Here is a 26987-nt window from a genome sequence, read left to right on the forward strand (position 1 = left end):
GATCCTTCACATGTCTTATTTTGCTTAGTGATTTTTCTTTTTTTTTTTTTTGAGACAGGGTCTTACTCTACCACCCAGGCTTGAGTGCAGTGGTGCGATCACAGCTCATTGCAGCCTTGACCTCCCAGACTCAAGCTATTCTTCCACCTCAGCCTCCCAAGTAGCTGGTACTACAGGCACATGCCACCAAACTTGGCTAATTTTTGTATTTTTTGTAGAGACAGAGTTTTGCCAAATTCTCAGGCTGGTCTGGAATTTCTGGGCTCAAGTAATCCTGCCTTGGCCTCCCAACATGCTGATATTACAGACATAAGCCACAGTACCTGGCCAGTTTTCTTTTTTAAAAAATCTATTGGTTATTAATTTGAAGCCTTCCTTTTCATAGCTGTGCTCCTTAATTGGGAGCAAATATGAATGGACCACAACTTAGCCAATTTTCTATATACGATCTTTGCCATCCTAATTTAAAGGAATATTAATTCTTTCTTTTCCTCTTTCATTCCACAAACCTGTATTGACTACATCTAAGTTCTAAATCGTGCACTGGATGTTGAAAAAGTTGATGATGAGCAAGAACAAAATTCCTCCTTTCAGGAGACTTACAGTTCAATATGGGAAATATAATTTGTTAAAATATAAAAGTGCAATTGTGTTACGTGCTGTACGAAGTACATGTTGACATGTGAGTATATAATAAATGGGCTGGAGGCCAGAGGATTGCCAAAGAGAATGGGCCTCCTGCTGAGATGAAAAGTTGAGCAGGGATTAGTTGGCGAAAGTGGAGGGACGATCCTTTCTAGGCAGGAGGAAGAACATGTACAGAATCTCTGAGGTGTGATGCAACAAAGTCTATATAAAAAACTGAAGAAAGGTCTAATGTGGCTTAAATACAGAAGCTAGTAGGAGAGGAGTTGAAAAGAGGCTGGAGAAGTAGAAAGTGTCTGCATTCTGCAGGAACTTATATTGTATAAAAAGAATTTCTCTTTATTCTAAGTGCAATGTGAAGCCAATGAAGTGCTTTAAACAGGTGATGTGATTTGATTGAATTTATTACTTCACTTAACAAATATTCATTACATGCCCACTGTTTGTCAGATATTGCTGTAGCCCCTGGTGATACAGTAGGGAATAAAACAGGCAAAAATCCCTGTCCTCTTGCAGCTTATAATGGACTGCAATGTTTAATATGTCAGAGGAGGTCCACGGAGGAGTGACTTCTAAGCAAGAATCTGAAAAAAATGAGGATATCTAAGGAGGGAACAAATGGTTCAAAAGCCCTATAATTGCAAGCAGGCATGATGAAGCAATTGTAGTTGTCCTGACTCTCAACATCGTGGAACTCAAAGTAGATGGAAAGATTCTTTCTCTCCCTCATATATTTTCTCTTTCTGTCTATATATATAGAATATGAGACATTTCCCTAATCATTATGTGTAATTACAATTACATATATATGTATGTAATATATAAACGTATATATGTAATTGTAATTACACATAATGATTAGGGAAATGTCTCATATTCTTCTACTCAGAAATAAGCAATATAGCAATTACTGTTTTTTACATTTTACAGTTACAGTTTCAGAGAAAGTTTGATATTTATCTAAAATTTTTCAATGTATGAACTTTTTCATTTGGCAAACCATAATTGTACATATTCTTGGGATACAGAGTGATATTTCTTTACATGTATAGAATGTGTAGTGATCAAATCAGGGTAATTTCCACGAATTTAAAATGCCACCTTTCTGTTATTGTAATTTATATATATACTATATATATATACACACACACATATATATATACATGTCCACATACAGTGTGTGTGTGCACATGTACACACATGCATATGTGTATATAATGCCCAGTATAAGCAATGTGCACAAATAAAATTAGCTAACAGAGATAGTATAGAGTGAGAGGAGAGGCAGATTAATCTTTGAGGAAAAGCACAATTTTATAGCTGAATGGAGAAAGCTGAGGTGGTTTCTAAGATGGAGAATAAGACGAAAAATGTAAGTACGTTGTTTGACTGAATTCAAGAAAGAAGGGTAAAAGTGAAGAAATTAGTGGTCTTATCATTAAATGCCACAGAGAGGTAAAGATAAAAACAACATATGTTTTGGGTTTGGTAATTTAAGGGTTACCAAATTCCGTTTTGGAGGAGGAACAGATTCCATGTCCACTAGAATGGAATGAACAAGAAATGGAGGAGGAAAATAGGTAGTTTTTCAAAAGTTTTCAAAAATATGAAAAGAAGAAATGAAATGGTACTTGGAAGAGATTGTTGAAATGGGAGAGACTATGGTGGCTTGTTTAGAAGCAGTTGAGATAGATCCAATTGAGATAGAGATATTGACTATATAAACAAAAGAATGACAAATTAATAGTGTAATGGATAACTTGACTTTGGCAAATATTGTGAATTTTTGTGAAAGTACAACTAAAAGGCAATGTCACTCCAATAATCACCAGAGTAATCAATTTGCTTATTGCTGTCCCTTTAAATATAGTTCTCTGGTATCAACTAACACGTTTTTAACTAATGATGCTTCTTAAAGAAAAGGGAAAAGACCTTTTTCTTTCTTTCAGTCTTCAATGATTCACTGCTTCATCTCGCTCCACCAAAGATAAATGAAATCTACATCTCTTATACATTAACAATGCATGACAATTTATAAATAGCTAAATTTTTGGAGCTAACTTTATGTACCTGAATGGAATTTAATCAACCCACTAATCTCCTTCTCACTTCTCAGTTATTTATCAAGTTTATGTCAAGGGACAAGGAAAAATTATCCAAACATTGTTTAAAACAATCATCATTAATTAGTAACACTTATCCAGGGGGTTTTTTAACCTTTCCCCCACTCAAGGATTATTCTAATGTCAGAGTAGAATAAAAAATAAGTGCAGCGATGCTGACTCTTCCAAGCTTAACATTTCTCACAAGTCAATTAGCTTTGTACTGGGAGGAGGGCGTGAAGGGCTGCTTGCGGTAGTTGTGTAGCAGCAGCACAATGGCTGCAGACAAGGAAAACAGTTTCTAGGAATTCCTCGTATATAATTTTATATTTTTGACAAGATTAATGACCCATGCTCCCTTCCTCTCCATTTCTTTTTTTGGAATTCTGTTGGTATGTAGTTAGTATATTTTATTAAAGGAAATTAGCCTTATCTCTTATTATATTTTATTAAAGAAAATTATTATATTATTCCTTTATATTTTTATTAAAGGATTTCATTATTATTAAAGGAAATTAGCCTTATCTCTTATTATATTTTTTATGACCTTCAAAGTAGTGTCTCTGCTTAAAAGTGTACCCTGGCCGGGCGTGGTGGCTCACACCTGTAATTCCAGCACTTTGGGAGGCCGAGGCGGGTGGATCACGAGGTCAGGAGATCGAGACCATCCTGGCTAACACGGTGAAACCCCATCTGTACTAAAAATACAAAAAATTAGCAGGGCATAGTGGCGGGCGCCTGTAGTCCCAGCTACTCAGGAGGCTCAGGCAGGAGAATGGCGTGAACCCGGGAGACGGAGCTTGCGGTGAGCTGAGATCGCACCGCTGCACTCCAGCCTGGGCGACAGAGCAAGACTCCGTCTCAAAAAAAAAAAAGTGTACCCTGAAGCACACATCAAGCGACATGTAGAGTTCATAAATTCTCCCAAATGGTCATACCTCAAACCTCATCAGCACTAAGGCTCTTTACTTGCACTGACAAATATGAACGCTGGGGAATTTGGAAATGATATATAATAGATATATAATATATAATATATATAATAGATATATTATATAATATATGTAATAGATATACAATATATAATATATATAATAGATATATAATATATAATAGATATATAATATTATATATAATAGATATATAATATATAGATATATATTTTATATATAATAGATATATAATATTATAGATATATATTATATATATAATAGATATATAATATAGATATATAATATTATATATATAATAGATATATAATATATAACTTTCCATGTGACTTTCCTCTTAATTTTTTTCTAGCTGATCCATATGAATTCCTCTTATTAAGAAAAATAAAGCATCCAGGATTCAATGAAGAACTGACTATCACCTTGTTAATCATTCAGAAACATGTTGCAGACTTAAGCCTTTTTGATATAGATACTGAAACAATTACTTGCTAAGAGCAAACTTGAAGGTATGGATAAGGCCCTGAGTCATCTTCCTGAGCTGAATGATAGTTAAGCTGAATGTACGTATAAAATATGATTTTCTAACCACTTGCTCGCCAACAAGGAAAACTTTTAAGTAGAGCAGAACCTGAATAGACAAGACATTTCTTTCTTTTGGTAGAAAATGATTTACCATTACTGTCTAGTTAATTGTAGACTAGGTAATTTTAACTTTGTGATTTATTGCCGGAGACATTTTCTTCTGTACTGTAAAGTGTGTGTCAAAAAAAAATAGCGATTTTGGAGGATTAGAGGAGTTTGATAAATTGCCTGCAATTCTGGCAGTATGAACTGCATATTAATTTCTCTCTTTCAAGAACATTTTTATTTATTAATTCCTTACAAAAACTCCCTAAACTTTGGAACAGCTCTCAATTGCCTGTATTCTTTTTTTTCTTATTATGATACTCTTCTAGAGATTTGGCTTGCATCTATGAATAAGCCAGGACATCTTCAGAAATTGTCTGATTAAAAACACCACCAATGGAGTTTCATTAAATTTGTATTGCTCTGACTAGTGAAACACACACATCTATGTTGCTGAGGATATTTTACTGCAGTTTTAGTTGTAATAATAGCTCTGTTTAAGATCCGTCAGTCACTTGAATCTTCTCTAAGGCTTTGTATGTTAGAAGTTAATTTGCTTTCTTACAAGGCCACATTCTATCTTGTAACTAAACAACTGAATTTTATGTCTTAGCGTAGATGGTTTATTACTTTCTGGTTTTTCTTTAGTAAGAATCCTATAAAAACACTAGTATTTTTCTCTGAGTTTAAAATTCAACACATGCCTACTGATATGATTAGGCTTTGTATCCCCACCTGAATCTCATCTTGAATTGTAATCCCCATAGCCCCCATAATCCCCGCAGGTCAAGGGAGAGACCAGGTGGAGGTAATTGAATCATGGGGGCAGTTTCTCCTGTGCTGTTCTTGTGATAGTGAGTTCTCACGAGATTTGATGGTTTTATAAGGGATTCTTTCCCCTTTGCTCGGCACTTCTTCATGCTGCCTTGCGAAGAAGCTGGCTTGCTTCCTCTTTGTCTTCCGGCATGATTGTAGATTTCCTGAGGCCTCCCAAGCGGTGCTGAACTGTGAGCCAATTAAACTTCTTTCCTTTATAAATTACCCAGTCTTGGGCAGTTCTTTATAGCAGTATGAAAACAGACAAATACACCTACTATGTAAAACTTAAAATACAAAAAAACAAAACATTATCTCACTAACATAGGAGCTAATATTTTGGTGTACTTTGTTTAGTATTTTATATTAAAAATATGTACATATATTTATATATAATTAAGAACATGTATGTACAATCGTGCATACATCATGTACATACATCTACTTAAGAAAATAGCTATGTAATATACCATTACTCAACTAGATTATAATTTTCTCTCCATTTCTTTATTGTAATTTATCATTTTCTACTTTTTTGTTTTCTCATTTTTATTGCGTAATATTTAATTATGCAAAATATACATTAAATACATTGAAAATATATAGTTTAGCTATAAGAATAAAGAACGATGGTAAAACAAATGCTAATACCCACTACCTGACTTAAAGAATATGATACTATTTTTTTCCAATTGAAATCCCCTCAACTACTCAGAATTACTGCTATCCCTTTTATCCTTTCATTAATTTTCTTCTAGTTTTCTCACATGTGAATCTATTTCTAAATACATTTCTTTATTTTGCAAGTTTTTGGACTTCATATAAATGTAACCATATTGTATATATTCTTCTTCAGCTTCTTACTTTTTCACTAAACAATATGTTTTGCTGATACCTACATTCATATGTACAGTAATAGTTGATTTATTTTAATGGCTATATATTATTCCATTGTTAGAATACACCAGGATTTATTTTTACTTATTTTTTTGCTGGAAAATTGGGTGTCTTTTTCATTTTTTGATATAACAAACAATGTTGTAATCATTTTGTATGTACTTCCTAGTCCACTCCTGTAAGTTTCTCTTGAGTACATACTAGCAATGAAGATGCTGAGTCACTGCATATACATACTCACAACTTTATTCTATAATGCAATATTCTATAAAGTAGCTGTATCAGTTTATACTTTAACCAGTAATGGACAAGATTTTCTGTTACTTCCCATCTTTGTTAATTATTACTTTTAGACTCTAACTTTTATCAGGCTCATGGATGTAAAAAGCATCTCAGGGTGGTTTTAATTTGCATTTATCTGCTCATCTATGAAGATGAGCTTCTTTTCATATAATTATCAGTCATTATTTTTGTTTTGCCTTCTTTTGTTTATGCATTTTGCTTGTTCTATGTCTTATTTTTCCTGTTGAATTTTGGGAGTTCATATATATTCTAAATGTATATTTATTCACTCATATATATGTTGCAAATATTACAGTTTATGATTTGTCACCTTATGATATCATCCAAATAGAGAAGCTTTATATTTTGATGTAGTCATATGTTCATTTTTCCTCCTTAATGTTTGTTTTTCTTGGTTCTATGACCTACCAAAAGTAACAAAAATTCTCATTTATTTTTAATCTTAATGTTTTAAGTATTTTCCTGGAATTCACCTTGAATTGATTTCTGTTGGAGATAGGTATCCAATCTAATTTGCCTCATATGGATAACCACTTGTTCTATTACTGCTGTAACAAATTTCTACAAAGTAAGTGACCTAAAATAACACAAACTTGTCATCTTACAGTGTACACAAGTCAGAAATCAGGCATGAATTTTAGTGAACTAAAATCAAGTTGTCGACAGGCATGTTTCTTTATGGCGGCTAGGGTAGAATCCATATCCTGGCCTTTTCTATCTTCTAGAGAACATCAGCATTCCTTTTCTCATTGCCTCTCCTCTCTATTTTTAAAGCTGGCAATGTCACATTTCTCTGACCATTCTTTCATTGTCACATCTCTCTCTGGACTCAGCTAAGAAAGGTTCTCCATTTTTAAGAACTCATGTGATTAGACTGGGCCCATCTGGATAACCCAGGAAGATCTCTCCATCTCGGTTTGCATCCTGAATCACATCTGATAAGCCTTTATTGCATTCAGTGTAACATATTCACTGGTTCCAGGGTTAGGCATGGGCATCTTTGAGGGCCATTATTCTCCCTACCACATTATTTGCCTAGCATCTTTCATTACATTGTCCGTCTATGTACTTACTGATTTCGAATGACATCCAAATCAGTTACAACATTTTATGTAAGCATTGTTTTTATTTTTATGTTATTCCACTAGTCTATTTTTCTACTCATGAATTATGGTACATGAGTCTATTTTTGCAACTTTAAGCTTAATAACATGTTTTAAGATTTCCTCAACTTTCTTTTCCACTTCTTCAGAAGTTGACTCTTTTGGCCCTTTGGTCTTCTATACACATTTTAGAAATGCTTTGTTGAGGACTAAGAGGAATGCTAAGATTTTGATAGGAATTTCATTGAATTTTGAGTATATTGGCATGCTACAATGGTTAGTGTTTTATACATGAAAATAATATATCCCTTCCTCTTTTCCTAGCATCATGAGATGTTTGTTAGGCAGACATGAATATTGAGTTGTATCAAATGTGTTTTTCTGCATTATTGTGGTGGTGATGTGATTTAGCTCCTTTAATTAGTTAATGTAATGAATTACATTTGTAGATTGCTCTAACTATTGAAACAAGCTTGAATTTCTGGAATAAGCCCAATGTGATATTTATTCAACAAATATTCATTGAGTATACCTAGTATGTAACATGCTTTAAGAATACACCAGTGAACCAAACAGAAATATCTGACACTACAGAACTTAACATTCCAGTATTTGGAGACAGACGATAAAAAAGTGAACATGTATATTTACAATTTGTCAAGGAATGATAAATGAAGACTCTTAAAGTAGATGGGGAATTGGGAGTGAAGTCTGTAATTTAAATAGGGTGGGCAGGAAAGCTTCACAGAGAATGGGACATTTAAGAATAGACTTGAAGGACAGGCAAGAGCAATCTCTATGTTTATATGGGAGAAAAGGTTCCAGGCAGATGCAGTAACAATGGCAAATATCCTGAAGTAGGATCATGCTGGAGTTTTTGTGGAGCAGCAAGGAGGCTAGTGTGACTGCCACAGAATCACCCAAGGGAAGATGAGAAGATCAGACCAGACCAGCACTTGGGCATCTAATGGGAAAAGTTTCTCAAGCCATCATAAAAATTTCACTTTTACTATAAATACTACAAGAAACCATGGGATGTTTTACAGTAAGAAAGGTGTCATAATATGTTACATGTTTTAAACAAACTCTGTAGCTTCTGAGTTGAAATAGATTGTAGGGGCTCATGGCAGAAGCAGAGGGAACATTTAGGAGACTACTGTAAAGAATACCATGAAAAGAACAAACAACGCTATGTAACATGCTTAAGTGGACTGAAGAAGATGTATAAAATCAAAATGATGTTACCTTCACACCTTGAATCAGTACGATAAACCCCCCTCCCCAATCACAAAAGAAAAACTAAACAAAAAAACCAGGCTTTGGTTGCTCAGACAATTTTACAGGTGAGTTCTAGCAAACATGCAAAGAAAGTTTAATTGCACTGTTACAGAAATTCTTCTGGAGACAAGAAAATAAGACACATCACCCAACCAATTTCATGATAACAATGTCAACGTATAACAACAGAAAAAGTGGATCTCCAAAGAAATAAATTTATTTGGAAATAAACAAGGATTATAATCTGAGATATTTGTGCTATGATCAATCATAGGTGCATCCCAAGAGGTTGAGGTAAGGAAAATATTTAAAGACAAAAAGAAGTCTATGCAAGCTGTTTTGAAACAAACATCATTGGTCACAGGGCCTGATGCAGGAGCTGGTGTTAACTTACTGGCAGAAACAGCCATTGCTAGGCAAGTGTTCTTGTGAGGGTGGCTTATCTGAAATGCTGCAGTCTTGAGGAATTTTTTATGATAGGTACTATTATAGAGACAGCTACAGGATGAGCTGGACAAACAGAGTGTGCTGGGTGGGCAGAAATTTCTTGTGAGTTGATAGAAAGTCCTTGTGATAGTGCTTATCGTGGACACACACACAAGATCCCTTTTTCACGACCCGGCTCCACTTTGCTTTGGGTCTGATGTAAGTGACTTTGCCTTGTCATTGGCAACTTTCACTGTAGTATAATCTGCACATTAAAGTTACCTAACAATAGTACAAAGAAAGAAAATTAAAGGTATATCTCTTTCAAAAATATAAACCCCAAAATTGTTAGGAAATTGTAGTGAGTATAAAAGATAATTCATTATAATAGACATCTCAAGCTTCACAGAATTCTGACCTTTGCTACACTCTCATCTACAATCTTTTCTCCTAGTAAATGGCAGCTCCTTCTGTTAAGTTGCTGAGGCTTCTTATTGCTTTTTTCTTCAAATAACAGTCAGAACTGAACAACTGTAATCATCCTAGTCCATACAATTGTTATATTTTCATTTAAAGAAGATCAATGTGTGATTTTTAAAATATATTTCTGGACAATTCTTTATATTTTAATAGTAGTCAGAATTTGATCAGGAAAACAGGAGACATCCTAAGTATTATAAAGATAAAAGTTTAATATTAATTAGGGCCTTATGCTATTATTGGAAGAGCTTGGTGAATAGATATTAGAAAAGCAGCTAGACAAAATCAGAAGAGGTCTGTTTTATATCAGAGATCTTAGCCTGACAGTCTAGAGTGTGGGCACAGAACCCAGGCTTATAGGAATTTCTGAAAGGTCTGTAAATCTTATCCAGATGGACAGTGGGAGCTCATAAAGAATTCTGCAAGCCATCACATCTGTCAAACCTGCTGGGTCGAATCCTTAAGCCTGCTTTATGTGAAGACCTCCTCTTCACGCCTCACTTCCAGCTCTCATGAGTTTCTTTCATAGGCAAACCCAAACCTGGAACAATGTGCCTGAAGACTTCGGGTGACTCAGTACCCAGACTTAAATAGGAGGGGAGCCATGGTGGAAGTGGCCATCCAGCACAGTTTTCTTGGTCTTTACTCATAGTTTTGATTCCTTAAAAAAATTAACCACATTAAAACATGTTTCATAATCTACATCTAATAATACAAATATTTAAAGTCTTTTCAAGTTTGAATACGCTACCCATGTTGCTGCTACCCCCATTTTGTGTGCGTGATTTTTGTGTGTGTGTTAGAAGCTCATGACCTTTGAAACCTGCTCTTATGAGCTTGCTTTGATGATTTATTTGTCCAGAGAGAATTTTTTTTCCCACCTGGCATTTTGGACTGCTATCAACCTGAGACCACTTTGAATTAAATTCTCAGCTTGCAAATTTGGAAGCCACACAGATTGTGTGAGTTCAGGCTGAAACCTGTTTGAGAGCTGGATTCTGGCTATAAACTCTACAGGGAACATTTTCTCTCTCCACTCAGAGCTGAGAACATAGGGAAATTTATTTGCTAGCTCTCTTTGAAGGTTTATTTTATTTATTTTTTTAATTTCTAGTACACGTGCTCACTGAAGGTGTAATACTTATGTGAGAATCTCAAAATCAGTTGTGTTCTTTGTATGACCCTGGTTTTGTTTCCTCCTGCTCTCTTACTTTCAGTGTGTCTCAATATGTCTGCTCAATATGTCATCTTAAATTTCAACTGAGGGTGGATCTTCTTCCCAGCTCACTCACATGGTTCTTAGCTAGATTCAGTTTCTAAGTCCATTTGTAGGACTGAGGACCTCAGTTCTTCACTTAGGGTTGGCTACAGGCAATCATCAATTTCTTGTAACAGGACTTACACTGGGCCACTGACAGCATGCCAGTTGGCTTCATTCAAATGAGAGGGCAAGAGAAAGAGAGAGAGGGAGAGGGCACAAGATGAAATTCACAGTATCTTATAATCTAATCTCAGAAGTGGCATCTCATTACTTTTGTTCTATTCTATTCAATAGAAACAAGTACCTGGGACCAGCTTATACTATAGGAAAGAGATTATATAAGGGTATAAATACCAAGAGGTAGAGATCATCAAGAGCCATTCTGGTGGCAGCCACAATATCTTATCCAGAATATTTCTTATTCAGGCCTTCAAATGTGCTGTCTTTTCTGGTCTAATGGAAATGAATCTTCCTTCCATAGAATTTCTTCTCCTAAATTGTACTCTGGCTCTCTTATCACATACAAACGTCTATATTAGGTATTTGTGTCTGTCTTGATTCTTGGTAGGCTTTTAAACTCTGTGAATGTTGGACTGTGATGTAGACATCATTTCACCGCACATTCTGTAACCACCAAACCTTAGCAGCTTATTCAGTAAGCACATACTTGGCTCTTAATGAGTATTGCTTAAATTGATGAATTGAATTAGTATTTTACCTTCTCTGTTGCTTAGCTAAGCAGAAGAATTTGTCATTTTTTAAATTTAGTGACTGGTTCTATTAAAAGTTACCTTTGTCTATATCATTTTGTTATACTAAAGCACAAATGTATAAGGTCAAAAAACATTCTCAAGATTTTGTTTAAACCACAGCCCTCAGTTGTGTATATTTATCTCTTGTTTTCATATGCAAGATTTCTCCTGAAATGGGCAACAATTACAAGAGTTTTTTTCCTCTTCTGAACTAAGAAAATAAATATTTAATAATAAATATTTAATTCGCAAGTTTAGAAAAGTGAACCTGAAAAATCACAGGGCTAGGTGGGTTATGAGGCCCACTGGTACATGATAGTGTTGAATGTGGATTAGAATGAACTCCGTGGATTAGAATCTCAGACCATAGGCAAACATTTACTTGTTTTAGAATAAGCACATTTGAGTCTGCAATAAGTATTACTATTTTTAAGTTGAAAATGTAATTCGTTTCTAATAATAACCATATTGGCTAGCATTATTTCAATCGTGTTTAATGTTTCCCAATGTCATTTCATGTCAGATATCTCTTTGGATTCTTAGTAACAATTTGGACAAGACAGCAAATGCTATTGTCCAAGTTTTCTAAGGAAGAATTTGAAGTGAAATGACATCAAGAGACCTATCAAGACCTGTATCCAGGAAAAGGTAAATCTGAGCTGAAATTTTAGCCCTTGTAAATTACCTACGTGACATACCAGATAGTGTTCATGATCCATTTAGTACTCTGTTCTAAAAACGAGACAATATCCATTTATTCACTTGTTTATTTATTTAGTGTTTGTTCAGCCCTTACTGCATATTCCAGGCACTATTCTGACTGTGGCAGGAGTAAACAAACAGGCATGGTTCTTACTTGCATGTAATTACAGTCTTATAGTGAAAACAAGTGTTAAACAACAAAATCTCCCAATTATTTTAAAATTATAAACTTGATTCGATACTATGTGGCCATATAATTGTTCCTAATTTGGTTAGAGAAGGGAGGCAGTTAGGGAAGCCTTCCCTGAGTTAGTGCCATTTAACCTGATTTATGATAGATGATAAGTCATTTGTCAGGGGAAAAATACTCCAGGAATAAAGAACAGGTACAAAGGTCAGGTTCTGGGAAGAGCTTGTCTTGGTCCAGGAACTAAAAAATGTTAGAGTGGCTGGATCTGGGAAAGAGACAAAGAGTTATTAAATGAGGCAGCAGGCTTCGGCAGGTGCCACATTGCTCAGGGCCTTGTAGGCCATGCTAAGGATTTGGGATGTTAATGTCAGTACAAACAATTGAGTCATAAGCAGAAAGTAAAAGCATGATTCCATCAAATGTTATTCTCTAAACAGTAATTTTATAAATACAGGTTAAATGTGTGTGGTCCCAGCTACTCAGGAGGTCCCAGCTACTCAGTATTCCTTTTCAACAAATATTAGGTGCCTACTATTAGCCAGGTACAGCCCTTAGCTACTTTGAATGAAGCATATATTACAAACTGGCAGAATTTCTTAAACAAAGAATCTAAAGTTGTTTATACACCATAATCTCGGTATTTTATAAATTTCTTGAAATTATTTTTATGTACACTGCTTTGCAGAATTTTAACTGGCTTTGAAATAAACAATGACAATAGTCCTCCATGTTACTAGTTTCAAATTTTCCCAATACCTACTAAGACATTACTTAATCCACAGATTTACTGTCAATAGTTTGTATCAAATTGTGATAACATATTTGAAATTAATATTTCAAATTAAAGCAAAATCACAAATTTATACTTTATATTATGAATGAGATTCACAAAAGGAGCATGATAATATATTCTGTTGTCATCGCATATAAAATAATAACATATAGAGTATGAATCAATAATTTTTCAAATACAAAGCTATTACAATTAGGAATACAAAGAAATCATAATTAGGAATACTTCTACAATATTAACACACAATAGTGGTAACACTTGCAAAATGGTGGTGGTGTTTTTTTTTTTTTTCTTTTCCCGACAGAGTCTTGCTCTTGTTGCCCAGGCTGGAGTGCAATGGCGTGATTTTGGCTCACTGTAAACTCCACCTCCTGGGTTCAAGCGATTCTCCTGCCTCAGCCTCCCTAGTAGCTGGTATTACAGGTGCCTGCCACCACACCCAGCTAATTTTTGTATTTTTAGTAGAGATGGGGGTTTCACCATGTTGGCCAGCCTGGTCCCGAACTCCTGACCTTAGGTGATCCACCAGCATCGGCCTCCCAAAGTGCTGGGATTACAGGTGTGAGCCACTTCGTCCAGCCAGTGGTGGGTCTCATATCTCAATGTGGACTTTTACTAACTCCCGATGCCTCAGTTTCCTCATCAGTAGAAAGGAATGAATGAAAGATATGTGTTTTTCATATTACCAGGTAGATGATAAGGAGATTTTAATTTTCTTTTTTTTTTAACTTTTATTTTAAGTTTAGGGGCATTTGTTACATAGGTAAACTGGTGTCACAGGGGGTTATTGTACAGATTATTTCATCACCCAGGTATTAAACCTAGTACCCAATAGTTATCTTTTCTGCTTCTCTTCCTTTTCTCACCCTCCACCCTCAAGTAGACCCCAGTGTCTGTTTTATTCTTTGTGTTCATTAGTTCTCATCATTTAGCTCCCACTTATAACTGAGAGTATGCTGTATTTGGTTTTCTGTTCCTGCATTAGTTTGCTAAGGATAATAGAAGGTCCATCATATTCCAGCAAAAGACATGATATCATTTTTTAATGGCGGCATAGTATTCCATGGTGTATATGTACCACATTTTCTTTATCCAATCTGTCATCGATGGGCATTTAGGTTGATCCTATACTTTTGCTATTGTGAACAGTGCTGCAATGAACATTTGTATGCATGTGTCTTTAGGGTAGAATGGTTTATATTCATTTGGGTATATACACAGTAGTGGGATTACTGGGTCGAATGGTAGCTCTGCTTTTAGCTCTTTGAGGAATCACTATTCTTTGCACAATGATCGAACTGATTTGCACACCCACCAACAGTGTATAAGCATTCCCTTTTCTCCATAGCCTCACTAGCATCTGTTATTTTTTGACTTTTTAATGATAGCTATTCTGACTGGTGTGAGATGGTATCTCATTATGGTTTTGATTTGCATTTCTCTAATGATCAGTGATGTTGAACTTTTTTTTTGTATGTTTGTTGGCTGCATGCATGTATTCTTCTGAAAAGTGTCTGTTCATTCCCTTTGCCCAATTTTAAGGGGGTTGATTGTTTTTCTTTGGTAAATTTCTTTACATTCGAAATGTTTTTATTATTAAGTTGAGCTGCCTCATTCTTAGTATGGTTTTTCACTTTAAAAAGCATAAAGGTGGACATGGTGGCATATGCTAGTAATCCCAACTACTGGGGAGACTAATACAGGAGGGTTGCTTGAGCCCAGGAGTTCAAGGCTATAATGTGCTATGATCATGACTGTGAACAACCACTGTACTGCAGCCTGGCCAGAGTGACATAGTGAAACCATATCTCTAAAAAAAGAGAAAATGTAATTTAAATCTTTAAATACATATGTATATGTGTGTATATATGTATATATATTGCATATATCAAAAATGGTTTGTAGTTTCCATTCACAGCACATAGTAAAGTGTCTTAACCTCCTCCCTCCTCCCTATGTGTGTTTTTCTAAGTGTGTGTCTTTTTTACCTTAATTTTTCTCTTAGTGTCTCATAGTCTTCTTAGGTCTCCCTCTTTCTTCTGTCTTTCACACACACACACACACACACACGCACGCATACACACACGTACCTTGAAAAATAGCTTTTCTTTTTCTTAAAACTTCCCAAAGCTTTCATAAAATTAGCCCTCAGGCACTCTTACGTATCTCATCCACTCTTCTTCCTCTCTCCCCTTCCTGAAGCCATTTGTAACTTACTCTATTACACTAGGAAGGGGAAGCAAATATTCATATTATTTTCTTGTTATATCCTTAGCATTACTAGACCTTTGTGGTTTCTATGGATGAGGGACATAATATTTATTAATTTATTCTAAACTTCAGTCACTCATAATATACCCTTTTATTCCTCCTTCTTCTGTGATATTGGGAGTGTATAGTTGTCATTGTGACAAACCTTTGCTGTCAGTATCTATAGTGGATGGGGAGAAAATGAGGGCTTTGCCAATCATCATCTCCAGTGCATTTCCCACTGTCAGCATCATTGTCTAATGCTGTTTGCATCCACACAGCCTAAGGGAACCGTTTAAGTGAGTGACTCCCTCCCTTCACTTCAGCCCATCACTTGAACATTTCTCTCCCTTGAAAAAAGACAAGTGGTGTTTCTAAGACTTGAGTAATTCTGAATATAATTGAGGACTAGATGTTCCTGTTTTATATCCTACAGGGCTGGCATCTCTAATGCTGAAAGTACAACAAAGTGCAGTGGTAGTCACTGAGTGTTCAGCCATGCTGGGTCATCAAAATAAAAGGAGATCGTCTTCCCATTCCTATCAATGGCCTCATCTCTACCAGATATATAACTGGAAAAACAGTGCATTTGCTTAAACATCCACAGTGAGCCACACTTGTTCGGTGTTGTGGGGAAATGATACAGAAGCATCCTTGTTTATTAAGGATCCAATTTTGATAGGCTGAGGCATATTTTTCCTCCCAAGTCTGCACATGGTCATGCATTAAATATTAATGAGCATCTTCTCTCTATCAGGCTTTGGGGGATATGTTCACCTCTTGGGAGGTGAACATGATAAATAAGATCCTTTCTCTCATGTAGCATTCTCTCCATTCTTTTTTTTTTTTTTTTTTTGATAGGGACTAGCTCTGTCACCTAGGCTAGAGTGCAGTGGTGCAAACATGACTCACTGCAGCCTTGACCTCATGGACTCAAGTGATCCTCAAGTGATCCTCTTGCCTCCACAACATCCAGCTAACTTTTAAAAAAATTTTTGAAGAGAAGGTTTTGCCATGTTGCCTCAGCCTCCTGAAGTGGTGGGATTACAGGTGTGAGCCACTGCACCTGGCCATGTTTTCTTTCCATTCTTATGGAAGGCAGTAGTCAGCAAAACAGTTAATCAATTGAGAATATATTAGGTTGTTATAGGAACCATGAAAAAATAAAATAGAGTGTGTAAAGAAGGCTTGATGGCCAGGAAGCTTTTACAGGGAAGTGACATTTGAACTGAGACCAAATACTTAAAGAAGCCAGTTCTTTGAAGACTTGATGGGAAAGTATTCCAAGAAGTGGGAATGGCAAGGGGAAAGGACTTAAGATGTAACCTCAGAATGATTAAGGAGGAGCATGGTACAAGAGGATGTCAGAAACATAGCCAGGAAAGAGAGCTATGCTTAAGTATTAGGATTTTATTCTTTGCAAAGGAAAAGCCCATTGAAGCTTTAAAGCAAGGACCTAAGAGTTAACATAATTTTTTTAAGGTACCTTAAAAATTTTGCTGAATGAAGAATTCATTGAAGTGAGTCAGGATTGTATGATTTTGGACAACCAACACAATGCCTGAGGCATCGTTTCTTCATATGGAAATTGGAGACAATGATCATATCTACCTTAGCAGATTATATAATGAATTATTTTCCTAGGGCTCCTGTAATAGAGTACCACAAACTGGCTAACTTAAGCAACAGAGATTTATTGCCTGACAATTCTAGAGGTGAGAAGTCCAGATCAAGAAGCTGGCAGGGCTAGGCTGCCTGAAAAGGTGCTAAGGAAGGAACTGTTCCAGTCCTCTTTCTCTCCTTCCAGTAGTTCCTTGGCTTGTGACAGCACAGTGTCAATTCTCATATGGCATCCTCCCCGTGTGCCTCTCTCTATGTCCAAATCTCCCTTTTATTTAAGGACAGAGTCACAGTGGATTAGAACACCCCCATAACATGAAGATTGCATGAAATTATATACATAAATAATTCAACAACATAACTTCCAAATAGAAAACACTCAGCCTTTGTCATCTCATCATTATTTGTTTACACCTTTGTATTATTGGTATAGCTCTAGTCTTTTGAAAGGTGCAGTTACTCATCTTTGTGTTTTCCACTCCTTTATAGCTAAGTGTAAGGTGCTTTTGCAAAATCCAGTACTGCATATTTGAGAAATGCTTTTTATTCCTACACATACTGCATATACTGTTACACAATTCGATTTTGTAGGTCTAATGAAGTTGGTCTTTCTATGAGTTCCTATGGCTAAAAATAGTCACAATTGTGTACTCCAGTAAATTGTTAGAATGAAGGAAAATAGTTTGAGTGAAATTATCAATCTGGTTTTTCTGACTTCAGCTGTGTGTCATGTTTGGTTAGTCAAGAGAAACATCTAATGTGAGGCCCCGTGGAGGACAGCTGATAAGTAAGCATACCAAGTAGAATGGCTACTGGAAAAAATGTGCCAGCTAGAGAGAGAGAGAAAAGAGAGAGTTAATTTACCATTTGCTCAAGTAAGGAATGATCCACAAATTCAACAAAATCTAAGTAGTCTTAAAGGACATGTCATTGACAGATTTATCTTCTAGTCTCCCACTTTGTCTAATACTGCTTCAAAACAAAGCAATTTACTGAACCCAGTGGTCTCATTATTCTGGAGGTTTATAAGGTTAAAAATACCTGGAGTTTTGGGAGCAGCAATAGCACTGAAGTGGGATATTAGTAATGATGCGTGTGTTTACAGCACCTGTGAACACACAGAGACTGAAGCTTGAAGGCTGATGACCCTGAGTTAGGGGAAAAGATAAAACTTTTTATTAGATTTTTTTAATGTCGAGAAGAAAATTATTTATCTCCACATTTCTTGAATATTATCCTCTTACAATTACGTCAATGATTCTCACCCCAGTTATATATTAAAATTACCTGGAGATATATAAAAACTATCAATGTTCTACTCTTCTACAGATTAAATCATCATCACTGAGGGTGGCCCTCCAGCAACCAGGTTTGAGAACCACTTTAGACCAGAATTTTTCTCTGTGCCATTCAGTAATGGCAATGATAACTGTAGGATACGCAAATTGCAGAAAGACAACGACAAATGGTTTAACTTATCCCCAAACAGCTGAACTGTCTTAAGCCTCATGGCTACTTTAGATTGACCAAATCCATGTAGACGCCAGAAGTTGTGTCATACACCTATTTCAAGGGACACATAGAATTTACCTATATATACCTACCTCAAGGGTCATGTCGGTTTACCATTCCCCTAAACAACAGCTTAATAGTATAAACTGCTGAACTGCTGTCTGCCTAATATTTATTGTGGCTATACTTCTTCTTTTCTGTATTAACGGCCACTGCTTTTCCCAGCTTGCTCTTTGTTCTCCATCATCTGTTGTGGGTCACTTGTGCTTTCTGTTTTTAACACCCGTGTTGCTGAAGTCATTTCTCCAATTCATGATCCATGTAACTACTTCAGCAGTGAAAATGGCACCCCTCAGGTTCAAGTCAACATTTTTATATTTCCCTCTAGGTCAAGATCCAAGCTATGGAAGAAATCAGGATATGTCAATTTTCTAGAGCAGCCAAGTTTTCTAAAAGTCTACCTAGCCATGTAGTTATGTAGCCTCACTCTCACTTAAACAAAGAAAATTAAAAAGCACACCAGAAAAGACTTTTCTTGTTAAAAACACATGTTTATTGTAGAAAATATAGTTAGGAAAAAGAAGAAAATATAAGGCAACTAGAATTTCTCCAGTTAGAGATAACTATTATTTATTTGAGTGTGTGTATATATCTATATATATATATTGACATTCAGCTCTTATGTACTAGATACACACATCTACTGTTTCATAAGCTTTTTTCACAGAATAGATTATAATCAGTTATGTTTGTTATCACCACAACATTTTCTTCTTGAAGACCTTCTGGAATGAGGCATTTGCTGTTCTATCTAGAGACCCTATCCTTTCAAAAGGTCATTTATCTGTGGAAAGAGCTATTCTGGCCACAGTTACTGCCAAGAAACAAGGTGTAAGAAAAGGCCTAAAGTTAAGTGCAGAACTGCTGTGTTTTGATGAATATTCCGTTGTTTTGAGAGGAGGTAGAAGCATTCTCAGCTTCAGGATATTTGCTCACTACTCATTAGTCTCTCTGAGAAGTAGCAAACTTCAAAGGTTAAATATGAAGAGATGAATTGTGTAATGCCTAGATGTCAGTAGCGGAGAAGGTATCTGAGCAAATTCAGAATTTTCTCCCTGTCTCCATGGGCCTAGTGTGAAGAACAGTCATTTGTGTAAGTGGGTCTTTGTGTATATGGTACTGAATCAGGTCACTGAGTCAGAAACTTAGAGCTGTTAGGAAAGTGAGGTGCTCTCCAGTCCAGTGTTCTGGAATTTCTTCTGCAGTGGCCCCCAACAGCAGGTGGCAGCCTCGTCCATGATTGTATTCTTAAGTTACATGGTATTACTCTTTCTATTTGCAATCCATTTCACTGATGGATAGTTCTAGAGATCTGAAATATTGAGATTTAGCTCAGTGTTGTTTATATGAAGATAAATTCCGCTTTCCAACAACTCTCTTGAATGTGTCTAACGTCTGCCGCATGGAATGTCACAGATTATGCTTCATACTTGTCTTCCTGAGTCTTCTTTATCCCGAACACCCTGAATTTTTGAATGGTTGACATGCCAGCTGGCTTTCTGCAGATGTACTTCTTGTGTGTAGATTTCCTTCTCTGTGAGGTATTCATATTGAACATGACCTCCAAGTGTGTTTGGGTCTGTGCAGAAGACAATAGGACTGTGATTTCTGATGATTAAACCCTGGATTGTATGTTACTGTGATCAGACCCTGAGACTGCGTTAGCAAGTCTTATAGCATCTGAGTCGCTCTGTTGGAGGAAAGTGCATGTGATGGGCATTTGCTTGCTTCCCCACCAGATTCTCTACCTTCACCCTTCCTGCAAGATTCCCTAGGAAGCTGACTTCTGCTGAATGCAACACTCAGGTTCTCTGCTTCCTAGATTCTAGTTGAGTTTGGTCCATGGGAGGCCTTGGCAGAAATTTTGAGAGTAAGAGCAAATAATTACTTAACCATTAGAAAAAAATAACATGAATGTGTCCTTCTATCCATGACCTCAGTTCCTGCTGGGGAGCCTCGGTGCCAATCCCTCGGTGCATCACCATTTCTAATTAGTTCCTGTTTTAGTCTGCTTTTGCATGTGTGTGTGTGTTGTTATAAAGGAATACCAGAGGCTGAATAATTTTAAAGAAGAGAGGTTTATTTGGTTCACAGTTCTGAAGGTGTGCAAGAAGCATGGTGCCACCATTTGCTTCTGGTGAGGGTTAGGGGAAAATTTTTTCCCCCTGAATACAGTATAATAAACTTGGTTCTTATTTCTCTTTCTCTCCCCCTCCTTTTTTCTTCCCTCCCCACTACAACATGCACACACACAAATAGACAGATTTGTTTATATTTGACTTTCTAAAAACCTGTTACTAGAAAGGCACATTAATACATTTCTCCTGTGCTGATAGAAATCAGGCAACTCTGGTTTCTATCGGAGGCAATTTCTTACGTATTAAATGCCAGAAAAAGGGCATCCCTCTGTTTTTGTAGAGAGCCTTTCTTTATGAAGACTAATGACCACATTAGTTAGTCAGTCAGTCAATAATACTTACCAAATGTCAGTAGAGCAGAAGGGAACACCAACAGAAAATCACATTTTACAAATGCAATTTACTTGGTATCCTAACATGCCATGTCATAATAATTATTGAGGCTTTTCTTCTCTGCTGCATTGGTCTAATGAATGTGGCTAGAAAAATATGGGTGCCCATGTAGCCTCCTGGAAGCACCTGTATGACTTTTCTAGAAGCGAGGTTCATGGATAAAGATGAATTTTTAAAAGCTGGAATGAATGAGCAGCAATAGCAGAAGGAGAAAAGTGAGTGAGAGCTCTCCAAGAAGCCATCTGGCAGGCTAAGGGTTCCGAGGGAAGCTCTGGTTTCAGAAGCAACTCAGGAATTACTTCTGTCATATTAGGATGGGATGGTAGGAGATTGGGAACTCTAGGGACTAGAAGTCATTTAATTTCCTGTCTACAATCCTTAGAAAAGGTTTTGAGAATTGCAACCTAGGACCTTAACTAATCATCTTCCCTCAGCATTGATAGAATTCTTTATTATACATGTTAATATCAGATTAGTCAGGATGGGCTGGATTATGCTGTGTTAACAGACATTCTGTAAATCTCTGTGGCTCAACAGGGAGCTCTGCCTGTCATGGTCACTTGGGACCCAGGCTTTGGGTATAAGGCTACAGCACATGGAAAACGTATGAATGTCTCTCAGATTCTTAAAGCTTCTGCTGGAAGTGACATGTCATTCTGCTCACAGTTCATTGGCTAAATGAGTCACGTGGCTCTCTCTAACTTCAAGGATGGTATGAAATTGCAATCCTACCATGTTTCTAGAAGGAGAACCAGCCCTAATCACAATGCTGCATGTTTATAGCTTGCCTCATAGAGTTTACTGTATTCTCCTGGTATAATTTTCTTACATGCTCAACTGGAGAGGAAGCTCTTAAATAGAAAAAAATCACAGTAAATTTCCTTTAAAAGATCTATTTTACAACTCTGGCATGATGGAGCACAATGGAGTCCTTAGTAATGGACTCCATCTCTTCCATCAGATAAAATCTTGAGAACTGAAGTTAAAATTTGAATAATGAAACCAAAGGAAAAAAAAATTAAATGAATTTTAAGACAATTGAGATAAGAACAACTGTGGCGTCAGCATAATTCAATTTAATAATGTATTAAATATTTTGCAGAAAAGTGAAAAGAAATGGATAGCCAAATCAATGCAGCATTAAGCCACCATTTGGTCTAATTTCTTGCTGAATTGACAAAACAAAACACTAGTTTAGTTATATAAACATGGCTGATGTTTATACAAACAACAGAATTTGCCGGTAGCATTATCACTGGAAAATAAGATGTGTACTTAATTCTTGTATGTTCTGAGCCCATCTAGGAAGAACATAAAAGACGAAGAACAAAGCAATCATAGGATGTTATCATGAAAATATCACCTTTGGCTGGAGTAAAGTTTTGGCTAAATGTGACACTAGTATTTATTACAGCTCACCTTTTTATAATGAAGGGCTATGGACTGAACATTCTTATTATTTCCCATTTTCTTACCACTCTATCCCAACACACATGCACATGCATGCACACACGCACACACACTGGCACCCACACCCATGCATGTGGGACACACAGAGCAGCCCAGGCAATTTCAATTGTTGGCAGCTTTGCTTTTATTAGGTATTAGTCTACCGACTTGCTTTCTCTTTAGAGAGACTAAGTGAAACCAAACTCATTTCCACCCAGTTAGCCTGCTGGAACCTGTAACAGTTACTGTAATGTTAAAAGCAGTAAAACAAAATAAAAACCAGTCAGTTCACTTACTCCCGAAGTCCGCAGTTTGGTGTTCAGCTTTAAAACATATGCTCTGGGTGTCCTGTGGTGGCTACCAGAGGCTTTGGTGAGTCATTGTCAACCCAGTGGCTAGAGAAGTGCTGGAATGCCCCTCTTAAATACAGAGCCACGTTTGTCCTTCAGAATGGCTGCTTGAACGAATTTATTGCTCAACTCGAAAGGCCATTTTTTATAATCCACTGCAGTTGTGCTTCATGTGTTTCTCCACCTATCCTGTAAAGTGTATTGTGAAATTAATTTTATAGATTTCCTCACACTGCAGTGACTAGGGAAATCACCCATTCGTTATTATCTAATGAGGAGAAAGTGGAAACATCTAGAAGCATTGCTCCCATCCTCCTCCCCAGCCCACACAGACACCTACTTCAGGCCCTCCCTGTCCCAGGTGAGCAGAGGGCCCCACCTTCGGAGGTTGCCTCCCTTCCACCTTCACCAATCCTATGACCAGATTATCCCCAAGGAAATGTCAATTTCCAGGCAGCAAGGGAATCATATAAAGATGAGATCATTGAGAGATTTTTTTCCTTCGTGATTGGCAGTTTATATTTTCTTGGGTCTACAAATCTGACAGCATTTATTAAATTTTCTAGTTTGATACTGACCTCTGTCTGATGCTGGGCTGTCACCATGCCCAAGACTGAGGGGACCCACAGTCTAGCTAGAAGGCATGGATCAATTCCAACTGTCCTACCCCTAGCCTGTGGGCAGGAGAAAGCTCTCAGGCTCTGGCAGAGGAGTCCCAGGGGCAGGATGCATGATCTTCCACTGTGCCTCCCAGCCATGCTGATCAGCAAAGCAGACCATGAGCAGGTCTCCCTTAAACTCATTTGCTTGGTTTGTCCTTGAGTGTCCTTGGATGGCTTTGTTCCCTCCTTGTCCAGTATGTCTTGGTCATCCTGATTCCTGGGCTTGGCTCCCAGGTTGATTCTTTCCCTGACACAAAACAGGCACTATGGGCAAAGACACCTGCAGCCTTGGAGGGACCAGTGATGCTGGATGTTTCCTGTTAGCACTCAGGAAAGCTCAGAGCCTTTGATGAGCATCTTTTGATCCATTAGTTAAAACCACGCTGGGTTCTTTATAGTGGTTAGTTAGCTCTGGGCTATGGGATTGTGGAAGACATTTATTTCTTCTTTGGATTCACCTGGATTTTCTGCAACGGACATGTATCGATAAAATACATGGTGCTTTTCAGAAATTGCCCTATCATCATGTTGCTGTTGTTGTTATTGATATTGTTGTTTCTGATGGATAGAGATCTAGGCCTGACACTCCAAGCAGTGTGAACAGCATTTACCTTGATGAGCATTCTTACATCTTAACTCTCGGGAATTTTAAATAGAAGTGTTCCGTGTGATTAAATTAACAGGTTTAGAGATGGGTGTCCTGGTTATTTCCTTTGTTCTCCTCCTGGTAGCTGCCTGCACTCACAGCATGTTGGGAATGGTGATTATAAATGTAACCATGCTGTCTTCTTGTAAGTGGAGAGCCCAGGTACCTCTTATCCAGCATGTGACCCTCTTTCTACCTCAGGATAGTCATACTCTTAGGCTTCCTGGATTTATTCAGGGCCAAAGGAGTGGTCAAGGTCCTTTTTGTTTTGCCCTATTCCCTTTGGAAAACATTTAGTTTATGCCCATGTTACAGATTGCAAAATACAGGCACATACTCTCACTAATGTGGTCTGCATGTCCCTTTGCAAGGACATGCAATGTGACTTCACTACTCCTTTCATCAAGAAAAGGAGTCTCTTGGTCGGGCACCGTGGCTCACACCTGTAATCCCAGCACTTTGGGAGGCCAAGGCAGGTGGATCACGAGGTCAGGAGATGGAGACCATCCTGGCTAACACAGTGAAACACAGTCTCTACTAAAAAATACAAAAAAAAAAAAAAATTAGCTGGGCGTGGTGGTAGGTGCCTGTAGTCTCAGCTACCTGGGAGCCTGAGGTAGGAGAATGGCGTGAACCCAGGAGGCAGAGCTTGCAGTGAGCCTAGATCGCGCCACTGCACTCCAGCCTGGGCAACAGAGCGAGATTCTGACTAAAAAAAAGAAAAGAAAAGAAAAGAAAAGGAGCCTCTTTGCCTCTTTACCCTAATCTGGGCAAGCCTTGCAACCTGATTTGCCAAAAAAATATGAAGGAAGCAATGTGATGTGATTTTCCAGGCTAGAATGTAAGAAGCCTTGGAGCTTCTGCTTTTACTGTCTTCAGATGCTGCCTGAAACCACTGTAAGAAGCTCTAACATACTGGAGGATAAGGGGTGAGCCCAAGAGCAAGCCCAAGGGCAAGCCCACTTCTTTCTGTCCCTCCACCCCACCAGCTCTGATACGGACACACAGGATATTAGTAAAGGATAGTATTTGTTGAGAGTCTTTTGCGTGTCAGGCACTGCTTCTAAACGTATAATACCAGCTCATTCAATCTTCAAATCAAGGCTATACAGTAGGTACTCTTCTTCTTTTTTTTTTTTTTTAAATTTTACAGCTGAGGGACTGATGTATGGAGAGGTTAGGTAACTTGTTCAAGGACACCAAGCCAGTCAGGGTGCCACTGGACCTAAGACAAGGTAACCTGGCTCTGAGACCAACCCCACAGAGAATTATGTTGATGCTGACAACACTGTAGGAAGTTACAAGGAGCAAAAGAATAGCAGCCTCAGCCCTGAATTCCACTGTAAGCTTCCCTCTAATCTTCCCTGCCTCACTCTCAATCAAATAAAGAGCTGATCAGGAAGCAACTATGCACGGTCTCCACAGTCTCTTATCTTAACCCAGACTCTCCTTTCTATTGATAGCAGGTCTGTAGATAATAATTCTTTCAACCAATTGACAATCAGAAAATCTTTGAATCTATCTATGACCTGTAAGCCCCATTACTTTGAATTTTCCTCCTTCCAGACCAAACCAATGCAGACCAAACCAATGCAGAACTCCTATGTGCTGATGGTGGTCTTACGTTTCCCTAAGTTTCTGCCGACTAAACTGTGCACACGTTCTCAGGACCTCCTGAAGCTGCGTCACAGGCACTAATCAAAGAACACAACCAAGGTGAGTCTCAATCATTTCAAGAAATCTATTTGCAAGGTTAAGGACACACCTGAGAAAAGAACAGAGAACCACAGGAAAAACTGGTCCGTGCTTTTCCCAAAGATTGTCTGGGGACCTCAGTAAGTAAAGGGGAAAAGTGTGGGTATTGGGGAAAGGGGAAGAAGTGGAAAAAATGGGTGTGGGTAAATCAGAGGCAAATGGTTGCATTCTTCAGTCTTTGGTCAGCGTTCACTGAATACACATTTTACATGCGATGGAGGTAGAGGCAGGGATGTAGCTTTTTTATCTTTGTGTAATAGCTCTCTTATTTAGGAACCAGATGGGAAGCAGGTTTGCATAAGCCAGTTCCCAGCTTGGCTTTTCCCTTTGGCTTAGTGAGTCTGGGGTCCCAGGATTTATTTTCCATTCTCACAGGTTGTGGTCCTCACATTTGGCTCAAAATATTCAAATTTTTTCCAGAGTTTGGCCTTTTCTTCAGCACTGGGAATTGTGATCCAAAGCTTTCCCGGATGAAGCACAAAGTTGGAGAAACAAAACGCAAACTAAACAACAACAATGAAACAGAACAGAGTTAATCTGCTGTAGCTCAAGAGAGGACGTACCTGCCCCCACCCCGCATCCCTGGGCTCGGGTTTGCCTTGCTGACCTCTGCTGCCACCTGGTGCCACACAGAGAAACTGTGGAGAAACCACATCAGTCTCCTTCAGCCTCAGCTTCACATCTGTGGGTCAAGTAACCCTTTCAGAAGCTGTATAATGTGGGAAAGCTTTCCTCTCAGGAAAATGCACACATCTAACTTTGAGAAGATGCCCTTGGGGGCGCTTCAAGGATCCTAGATAAAGAACCCCCTTTCCCGAACATCC

The 26987-nt window shown here is 37.6% G+C and overlaps 1 long non-coding RNA gene across 1 annotated transcript; it reads left to right on the plus strand.

The window, feature by feature from the left end:
* The first annotated feature begins 4191 nt into the window (after positions 1-4191).
* Positions 4192-26987, plus strand: LOC134809718 (uncharacterized). Its single transcript, XR_010156097.1, has 3 exons — positions 4192-5334; positions 25975-26124; positions 26584-26987. It is a non-coding gene; the product is annotated as an uncharacterized LOC134809718 (long non-coding RNA).

Source organism: Pan troglodytes, chromosome 23, assembly GCF_028858775.2.
Source record: "Pan troglodytes isolate AG18354 chromosome 23, NHGRI_mPanTro3-v2.0_pri, whole genome shotgun sequence".
Taxonomy (NCBI): domain Eukaryota; kingdom Metazoa; phylum Chordata; class Mammalia; order Primates; family Hominidae; genus Pan; species Pan troglodytes.